The sequence below is a fragment of the Hemiscyllium ocellatum genome, chromosome 1 (assembly GCF_020745735.1).
Source record: "Hemiscyllium ocellatum isolate sHemOce1 chromosome 1, sHemOce1.pat.X.cur, whole genome shotgun sequence".
NCBI classification, from domain to species: Eukaryota; Metazoa; Chordata; class Chondrichthyes; order Orectolobiformes; family Hemiscylliidae; genus Hemiscyllium; species Hemiscyllium ocellatum.
The window spans coordinates 145,592,035-145,602,943 of NC_083401.1; positions in this window are offsets into that span (position 1 = coordinate 145,592,035).

Sequence of the window (10,909 nt, forward strand, 5' to 3'; positions counted from 1 at the left end):
ATTGGAAAGTTCGCGGATTACACAAAAATCAGCCGTACAGTGGATAGTGTTGAGGATAGCTGTATGTTCCAGAATGATATAGATGGGTTGGTGGAATGAGCAGGCAAGTGGCAGATGGAGTTCAACTCTGATAAGTGTGAGATAATGCATTTAGGAAGGTCAAAAAGTAAAAGGGAATACAAAGGAAGTGGAAATATACTGAAAGGTGCAGATGAAGTGAGAGACCTTGATGTGCAAGTGCACAAATAGATTACAAGTAGATAAGGCTGTAAAGAAGGCATATGGAATACTTTCCTCCATTAGAAGATGTACAGAATACAAAAGGATTTAATGATGAACATATAAGATAATCATATGAGATCACAGCTGGAGTGTGATGTGCAGTTCTAGTCACTACAGAACAAGAAGGACATAATGCTCTGGAGAGACTACAGAGAAGCTTTAGTAGAATGTCGCCAGGGCCTGGAGAATTGCAACTGCAAGGACAGATTGGAGAGCTTGAGGTTGCATTCTTTGTAACAGAGCTGGCTGAGGGAATGATATGATTGAGGTGTGCAAAATTGTGAAGGGTACAGACAGAGTGGACAGGAAGAACCTGTTCCTCATTGCCAGGGAGTCCAAAAATCAGGAGGTATAGATTCAAGGTGAGTGGCAGAATGAGTAGAGGAGACATGAGGAAAAACATCTTTATGCAGAGGGTGGGTGGTGTCTGGAATTAGCTCCTGGAGTTTGTTGTGGAGGCAGAGACCCTGAACTCATTCAAAAGATACCTGAATCTGTACCTTAAGTGCTGTAAGCTGCAGCATTATGGACCATATGCAGGAAGATGGGATTAGAAAGGTCTTTTGTGTGTCTTTAGGTCACATGAACATTTAAGCCAAATGGTTCCTTTCTGTGCTGTATCATGTCTAAGATTTTGAAAAGGTCATCTTCAATGAACAGACTAACAATGACAGTATTGACATTATGTTTTACCTTTCTAAGTACATTTTATCTGCACTTGCTTTTGATCATTTGTTCTCTGTTTTACCTCTGTATCCACCTTTTTATTTGTTAATTTTCAGTAATATTTTCATACACCAATCTTTTACTTGTGTTTTATGAGCTTTACAAACTCACAGTTCACAGACCATTCTGTGAACACCCCTGATGTAGTTGAGATGGAGTACAAGTTGAAAAGTGTGACTAAATATAATTCTGATTAAAAATAATCGTAACTTTAAACTTGAACCAAGATTCAAAACAAGGAGACATCAAGCACACCCCTTGAAATATCATCCATCTCAAAATTTAGTTGTCCTTTTGTTTATCATACTTCACCTTCTCTTAGTTGGACTTGCTTTGTTCTGATATACACAACCTTATGTAACTCAGTTTAAAGGTATGAGTGTGTCTGCATACCTGTATGTCTGTGTGAATAAAATATTATTCCAATGTGAGTCACTACTAGATAGCAGTTGTCCAATTTTATTCTATTTGAGAACTCTGTGGGAAGCTAGAAAAGTGATTACTGGACCTCTTGCTGAGATATTTGTATCATCGATAGTCACAGGTGAGGTGCCAGAAGACTGGAGGTTGGCAAACATGGTGCCACTGTTTAAGAAAGTGGTAAGGACAAGCCAGGGAACTATAGACCAGTGAGCCTGACCTCGGTGGTAGGCAAGTTGTTGGAGGGAATTCTGAGGGACAGGATGTACATGTATTTGGAAAGGCAAGGACTGATTCGGGATAGTCAACATGTCTTTGTGTGTGGGAAATCATGTCTCACCAACTTGATTGAGTTTTTTGATGAAGTAACAAAGAAGATTGATGAGGGCAGAGCAGTAGATATGATCTATATGGACTTCAGTAAGGTGTTCGACAAGGTTCCCCATGGGAGACTGATTAGCAAGGTTAGATCTCATGGAATACTGGGAAAAATAGCCATTTGGATACAGAACTGGCTCAAAGGTAGAAAACAGAGGGTGGTGGTGGAGGGTTGTTTTTCAGACTGGAGGCCTGTGACCAATGGAGTGCCACAAGGATCGGTGCTGGGTACTCTACTTTTTGTCATTTACAGAAATGATTTGGATGCGAGCATAAGAGGTACAGTTAGTACGTTTGCAGATGACACCAAAATTGGAGGTATAGCGGACAGCGAAGAGGGTTACCTCAGATTACAACAGGATCTGGACCAGATGGGCCAATGGGCTGAGGAGTGGCAGGTGGCGTTTAATTCAGGAAAATGCGAGGTGCTGCATCTTGGGAAAGCAAATCTTAGCAGGACTTATACACTTAATGATAAGGTCCTAGGGTGTGTTGCTGAACAAAGAGACCTTGGAGTGCAGGTTCATAGCTCTTTGAAAGTGGAGTTGCAGGTAGATAGGATAGTGAAGAAGGCATTTGGTATGCTTTCCTTTATTGGTCAGAGTATTGAGTACAGTAGTTGGGAGGTCATGTTGCGGCTGTACAGGACATTGGTTAGGCCACTATTGGAATATTGCATGCAATTCTGGTCTTCTTCCTATCAGAAAGACGTTGTGAAACTTGAAAGGGTTGAGAAAAGATTTACAAGGATGTTGCCAGGGCTGGAGGATTTGAGCTATAGGGAGAGGTTGAATAGGCTGGGGCTGTTTTGCCTGGAGCGTCGGAGGCTATGGGGTGACCTTATAGAGGTTTATAAAATTATGAGGGGCATGGATAGGATAAATAGGCAAAGTATTTTCCCTGGGGTCAGGGAGTCCAAAACTAGAGGGCATTGGTTTAGGGTGAGAGGGGAAAGATATAAAAGAGACCTAGGGGGCAATTTTTTCATGCAGAAAGTGGTACGTGTATGGAATGAGCTGCCAGAGGATGTAGTGGAGGCTGGTACAATTGCAACATTTAAGAGACATTTGGATGGGTATATGAATAGGAAGGGTTTGGATGGATATGGGCCGGGTGCTGGTATGGGACAAGATTGGGTTGGGATATCTGGTCGGCATGGACGGGTTGGACTGAAGGATCTGTTTCCATGCTGTACATCTCTATGACTCTATGACTCTACTTAAAATGACCTGTTATTCAGAGTGAAACTATGCAATAATATGATCCAAGCAATTTATACACATTTATCTAGTGAGCAACATGACTAACTTCTGATGCTACTGATTAAATGACAAATACAAAATGCCGCAGTAAATCATCTACACTCTCAACATGTTCACACATCATTTTTATAGAATCATAGAATGGTTATAGCACAGAATAAGTGCCATTCACATGGTATGTCCATATGGTTCTCCAAAAGTTCAACTCAGCTCGTCACACAATAATAAATAAAGTAACCCATTCTAACCTCATTTGTTTGATAAATCTGTTATCAAAAGCGTTTTTAACAAATATAAATAATATTTGTGTGCAGTCTGAAAGTTTGTTCACTTCATTTTTAAAGAAGGTAATGTGAATAACACATTTTTCAAGATTACAGATTTTAATGATTACATTCATTTTTGATTTTTAAAACAGGCCGTTATCTGTTTTCAGAATCTCTATAATTATAAGAGTAAACAGGAGTGTAATCCACAATATATTAAAAAATATAATTATTGGAATCAGAAAAGAAGATTCTTATGGTTATTGGAGATCATTCATCACAGCTCCAGGACATCTCTGCAAGAGTTCCTCAGAGTAATATCCGAGGCCTAACCATCTTCAAGTGTTTCATCAATGACCTTCCCTCCATCATAAGGTCAGAAGTGGAGATTGTCACTAATGATTGCACAATGTTTAGCACCATTCATGACACCTCAGATACTGAGCAATCTATGTCTATATGCAGTCAGATCTGGACAATATTCAGGTTTGGGCCGAAAAGTGGCAAATAACATTCACTCTACGCAAATGTTCTAGGCAATGATCATCTTTATGAAGAGACAATCGAACCCCTTGACATTCATTGGCATTGCCATCATGGAATCTCCCACTATCAACATGCTGGGAGTTACCATTGACCAGAAACTAGACTGGACTAGCCATGTAGATATAGTGAATATAGTAGCCATGCGAGCAGGTCAGAGGTGAAGAATACTCCAGGGAGTAACCCATTCCCTGACTGCCCAAAGCTTGTCCACCACCCACAAGGCACAAGACAGGAGTGTGGTGGAAACTATCCTACTTGCCTGGATGAGTACAATTCAGGCAATACCGAAGAAGCTTGATCACATTGTTAGCAGCAATAATTGTTACACTTACTGCAAGTATGCACTATTATTACTTTTTATTCATTCCTGGAATGCAGGTATTTTTGACTGGGCTAACATTTATTGTCTAACTGTAGTAGATCTTGAGGTGGTGGTAAGCTGCTTTCTTCAATCGCTTCAGTCTATGTGCTATAGGTAGACCCACAATGCTGTTAGGGAGGGAATTCCAAGGTTTTATTTCAATTACACTGAAGGAGCAGCAATACCTTTCCAAAACAGTGGTATGGGGGGAATCTTGCAGATGCAAGGATGGTGAAGATTTGTAGCTCAGGTTGAGGTTTAGGTGTAGGTTTGCTTGCTGAGCTGTAGGTTTGATATCCAGACATTTCATTGCCTGGCTAGGTAACATCATCAGTGGCGACCTCCAAGTGAAGACCTGATGATGTTACCTAGCCAGGTAATGTAACATCTGGATATTTGCTCAGCGAGCAAACCTGCACCCTAAATGTTGCAGATGGTGGTGTTTCCATTGACTGCTCTTGTCCTTTGAGGTGGAAGTGGTCATGAGTGTTGAAGGTTCATTCTTAGGAGGTTTGTTGAATTTCTACAGTACACCTTGTAGGGTATACCACTGACCATTGGTAGTGGAGGTACTGCAGAACTGGTCGGGTACGTTTTGGCGCTGCCCATTTGGCGCCGATCATTTGGCTTCACCGTTTTGGCTCTAAACTGTTTTGGCGCTCATTACTTTGGCGCTGAGCTGTTTTGGCACCAATTCACAATGAAAAAAAAGTCTTGCTTGGTTAAAGAAGAGAGGATGACCAATGACCCGCTGTAGATTCAAATCTCATTTTGTAATCATTTTCTCATTTAACAATTGTTAATAGTCATCTACTGCCTTGATGATACTTAGGCCCTTCTGTGTTCACATTGGAAAGCTGTAATAAATTTTCTTTGTATTTTCTTGTAGAGCCCATACCAGAAATGGCTGAAAACATTCTAAGCAAGAGAGACAAACCAAAATTTTCACACGATGGTTATCTATATATATTGGCGCCAAAACAGCTCAGCACCAAAGTAATGAGTGCCAAAACAGTTTATAGCCAAAACGGCAGGACCAAATGATCGGCTCCAAAATGGTGGCGCCAAATAGTCCCATTCCATTGCAGAACTGTCTGTCCCAGATTGTTGCCATAAGTAGTAGCTCTAATTTGGGAATCAACAGTAGATGATGCTCCTTTCCAGGCAGGCTTCCTGAGTTATTACATTGGCAATGTGAATAGAGAAACATTTTCAGGCAGCCTTGTCTTTCAACAAAACCAGTAAGACCATGACAGGAAAATGTTTAAAATGCCACTGTTTAGGAAACTGGAATTTCATGATGTGGGTGTGGAGGTTTCACCCCAGTATGCTGACAGAGTTAAATACATTTTTTCAGGCAAACAGGAAGAAATGGACCACTGCCAAAAAAAATCATTCTTCTGACCACTTGTGGGGGTCTGAATTTCAGCATCATAAAGTGTTTAGCTAAACAGCAGCCCAGCATTCAAAATCTTTTGAAGGACTGATAGAAATGGTAGTGGCACACTATGACTCCAAACCATCTGTTATATTGCAGCATTGCAGGTTTCACATGGCAAATAAATTTCCTGGGGAATCAGTTACCGAATTCTTGACTGAGGAAACTGGTAGAATACTGTCAGTACAAGTCAGCACTTCGAGCAATGTTAAGGGATCATTTAGTTTGTGAAATTAATAATATTGAGACACAAAGGAAGTGACTGACTGAAGAAAGCCAAATAACTGGTCCTTTTCCAAGAAACAGGCAAGAAAGGGACTCGGGAGCTTCAGTGGTCCATAGATGGTACCAGCCTCAACCTTGGATGACCCCCAAAACATTGTGCCAAGTCCTCAGTGGATAATAATCAAGGTCCCACTTGTTGCCTGGGAAGGGTGATTGGAGTCAGAGGTTGCAATGTTACAGAATCTAGAAGTTTCTCCACAACACAGCAATGAACAAGAGTATCCATGCTGTATTTGTGGTCATAGAGTTCAACCCAGACAAGGCTAATGAAATAGGCGAAACATTTGCAGCCCAGGCCAAAGGGCAAAGCCATCTCAAGAAAGGGTATTGCAAATAAATCAGCCTGTGGATGAGGAATTGGTAAAACCAAATTATGTCACTCTTCCCAATGTGGCATAGCCACACCCTTGGCATGGAGGTAGACATGGGTATCACTGTATTTATTGTCGGAAGCAAACCATTAGGAAAGTCTGGTGGGACATTTCATAGAATCCGTACAGTGCTGAAAGAGGCCATTCAACCCATCAAGTCTGCATTAACCCTTAGAAGAGCATTCCACACACACACTCAGCCACACACTCTACCCCCACAACCCTGTATTTCCCCTGACTAATCCACCTAGCCTATACATCCTTAGAGACAGCAGGGTAATTTAGCATGGCCAATCCATCTAAACTGTTGGCCGAAAACAGAGCGCTCAGAAGAAACCTATGTTGATACGGGGAGAACATGCAAACTCTGCACAGACAGTCACTCAAGGCTGTAATTAAATCTAGATTCTTGGTGCTGAGGCAGCAGTGCTAGCCACTGAGCCACCAGGTCACCTCATCTTGCATTTAAGCCAGTGAGGCACTAAAGCTAAATTGGCCACATGCACTGGGGGGCCCTTACATGTTACTGGGACCACTGTTGTCCGAGTTCGACATGGGCATAGGTATTCCGACTACCCTTAATGGTCATGCAGGGGCCAGGTGCCAACCTTTGGAAGGGAATGGTTATTGATAGCTGCAAATGTGTTGCTGGTCAAAGCACAGCAGGTTAGGCAGCATCTCAGGAATAGAGAATTCGACGTTTCGAGCATAAGCCCTTCATCAGGAATAGGAGAGAGAGAGCCAAGCAGGCTAAGATAAAAGGTAGGGAGGAGGGACTAGGGGGAGGGGCGATGGAGGTGGGATAGGTGGAAGGACGTCAAGGTGAGGGTGATAGGCCGGAGTGGGGTGGGGGCGGAGAGGTCAGGAAGAGGATTGCAGGTTAGGAGGGCGGTGCTGAGTTGAGGGAACCGACTGAGACAAGGTGGGGGGAGGGGAAATGAGGAAACTGGAGAAATCTGAATTCATACCTTGTGGTTGGAGGGTTCCCAGGCGGAAGATGAGGCGCTCCTCCTCCAGCCGTCGTGTAGTTGTGTTCTGCCGGTGGAGGAGTCCAAGGACCTGCATGTCCTCGGTGGAGTGGGAGGGGGAGTTAAAGTGTTGAGCCACGGGGTGATTGGGTTGGTTGGTTCGGGCGGCCCAGAGGTGTTCTCTGAAGCGTTCCGCAAGTAAGCGGCCTGTCTCACCAATATAGAGGAGGCCACATCGGGTGCAGCGGATGCAATAGATGATGTGTGTGGAGGTACAGGTGAACTTGTGGCGGATATGGAAGGATCCCTTGGGGCCTTGGAGGGAAGTGAGTGTGGAGGTGTGGGCGCAAGTTTTACATTTCCTGCGGTTGCAGGGGAAGGTGCCGGGGGTGGAGGTTGGGTTGGTGGGGGGTGTGGATCTGACGAGGGAGTCACGAAGGGAGTGGTCCTTGCGGAACGCTGATAGGGGAGGGGAGGGAAATATATCCTTGGTGGTGGGGTCCGTTTGGAGGTGGCGGAAATGGCGGCGGATGATACGTTGTATGCGGAGGTTGGTGGGGTGGTAGGTGAGAACCAGTGGGGTTCTGTCTTGGTGGCGGTTGGAGGAGCGGGGCTCAAGGGCGGAGGAGCGGGAAGTGGAGGAGATGCGGTGGAGGGCATCGTCGATCACGTCTGGGGGGAATCTGCGGTCCTTGAAGAAGGAGGCCATCTGGGCTGTGCGGTGTTGGAATTGGTCCTCCTGGGAGCAGATGCAGCGGAGACGAAGGAATTGGGAATATGGGATGGCGTTTTTACAAGGGGCAGGGTGGGAGGAGGTGTAGTCCAGGTAGCTGTGGGAGTCAGTCGGTTTATAATAGATGTCTGTGTTGAGTCGGTCGCCCGAGATAGAAATGGAAAGGTCTAGGAAGGGGAGGGAGGAGTCTGAGACAGTCCAGGTGAATTTGAGGTCAGGATGGAAGGTGTTAGTAAAGTTGATGAACTGTTCAACCTCCTCGTGGGAGCACGAGGCAGCGCCGATACAGTCATCGATGTAGCGGAGGAAAAGGTGGGGGGTGGTGCCAGTGTAGTTGCGGAAGATGGACTGTTCCACATATCCTACGAAGAGGCAGGCATAGCTGGGGCCCATGCGGGTGCCCATGGCAACTCCTTTAGTTTGGAGGAAGTGGGAGGATTGAAAAGAGAAGTTATTCAGGGTGAGGACCAGTTCAGTCAGTCGAAGGAGGGTGTCAGTGATTTTAATGGTTATTGATAATCCATCTGGATTGGTAACTGAACTTTAAAATGGGCATTGATGATCTATATGAAGTCATGGGGAAGCATCCTGAAGTGATCTAAGAGAGCCTCCGGATCAATACAGACCCAGAGGCCTAAACTAAACACTTCAAGGCATGGCTAGTCCCCTATGGATGGACTGCAGAACTGACTGTCGCAAACTGGGACTAGCCTATGTACATCAAGAGCAGTGGTGCATTTTGGTGCTCAATAATAGATAAAGATTCTTTCCAGTCAGGCTTCTTGATTTATCATACATGGGAAGTGTGATGTTGCAGTGTTTGTTTAATTCCATGCCAGCTTATGTTACCATGAAGGACCTCCCTTCACAACCTCTCCTCTCATCTAATGCATGGTGACCCTCAGGTTAAACCACTACCTCTCTCTTTCTCTCTAATGAGAGAGCAGTCCCCATATGGGACCATGACAACTTTACTAGATACACAGACTAGCATCAACTTCAACATTATCAGTCAATGCTCTCTAGATTTGCACGAAGTGAGCCAGAGAATATCGTCATGCTTTTCACTGCACCTGCTATTTTCAAGGCTGGATTTCACACATTGGTAAATTGAAAGGCAACGGAGACCACTGCCACTGGAATTTGACTGGCAGCTGGGAAGAATGTTGCTTTTTATCTTTACTAAATATTGGTTACATATGAATGTCAGGATATTGTATTCTCTCTATCAGCTCTAGTGAGGTTTGTCAGGTATTTTCTCTACTGCTAGTAAAAAATGAGGTCTGCAGATGCTGGAGATCACAGCTGCAAATGTGTTGCTGGTCAAAGCACAGCAGGTTAGGCAGCATCTCAGGAATAGAGAATTCGACGTTTCGAGCATAAGCCCTTCATCAGGAATAAGAGAGAGAGCCAAGCAGGCTGAGATAAAAGGTAGGGAGGAGGGACTAGGGGGAGGGGCGATGGAGGTGGGATAGGTGGAAGGAGGTCAAGGTGCTGAAGAGCTTCTGTGCAGAGGAGATGACCTGGGGGGTGCAGTGAGAGAGGGACTCACTGAAATCCTTGTAGAGGGAGGAAGAGAGCTTCTTCAAGGAAGGCATCCTTGTAAGAGGATTCGCAGTAGGTTAAAATCTTCGAGTAAAAAATGAGGTCTGCAGATGCTGGAGATCACAGCTGCAAATGTGTTGCTGGTCAAAGCACAGCAGGTTAGGCAGCATCTCAGGAATAGAGAATTCGACGTTTCGAGCATAAGCCCTTCATCAGGAATAAGAGAGAGAGCCAAGCAGGCTGAGATAAAAGGTAGGGAGGAGGGACTAGGGGGAGGGGCGATGGAGGTGGGATAGGTGGAAGGAGGTCAAGGTGCTGAAGAGCTTCTGTGCAGAGGAGATGACCTGAGATGCTGCCTAACCTGCTGTGCTTTGACCAGCAACACATTTTCTCTATTGCACACTTCATTATGTGCAGACCTCACCTCTATGCTGCCACTCCTGTGCTATCACGTGCATCATGTAGATATACTTGCTACTGCCAGTTTGTTCCAGGATTTCTGCCACTGGTACCATATTTAAAATCCAGTTGTGCACAAGGTCAATCATTGCTCGACAAGAGTTACCCTTCACAGTGGCACTGTGAAGGGTAACTCTCCTCAGATATGGCCAACAAGCACAAGTTGATGCCCCAATTTGCCGACAGGGATCTGTAGATCCAGAAAGATGGGTTGGTGGAAAGGATAACAGTCCCCTTTCCTCAGGACTGCCAGAGGATTTCATGGCATCAGATACCAGGTCTAAAGTTGCCACGTGGGTTAATGCAATTTCCATAGCCCAGAGAGCTTCCCAACAGTGCAGGAAGAAGATTATAAACCTTTTGCTCTCCGTGGCAATAAGTGTCACCATCTTCTCTCTGCTACCTCTCGTTATAACTCTCTGCCACTGCATTCATTTTCCATCAAGTATAATGGTTTACCACCCTCACTCTTGTATCACTCACTGTCACCCATCCCACTCCCCCCAACACCCTTCTGTGCTGCCTACTCATTCACTCAGGATATCTCACCAGCTTTCTCCAACCTTCTCCAACTCTAACAGCTATACCAGCAGTGTTCATCTCTCTCAATTCTTCTTTTTGTCTCATTCCTGGAGGAAACATCCTATTGAAGGGCAGACAGAGCTAAGACAATGGGTCGCCCAATATTTGTCTGTTCATCCTCTCCAAGGGGAGAATCCATGCTTTAGTGGGAGAAGATTTTGAGACCACTCATGTCCCAACATTGTCGAGTGTTGCATTGCTCCCTCCTTGCTCCTCTCATTAGAGAGAATATGGTCTTGAACATCATAATAATTTGGACTTTCTGCTTCATTGCAGGGATTCTGAGA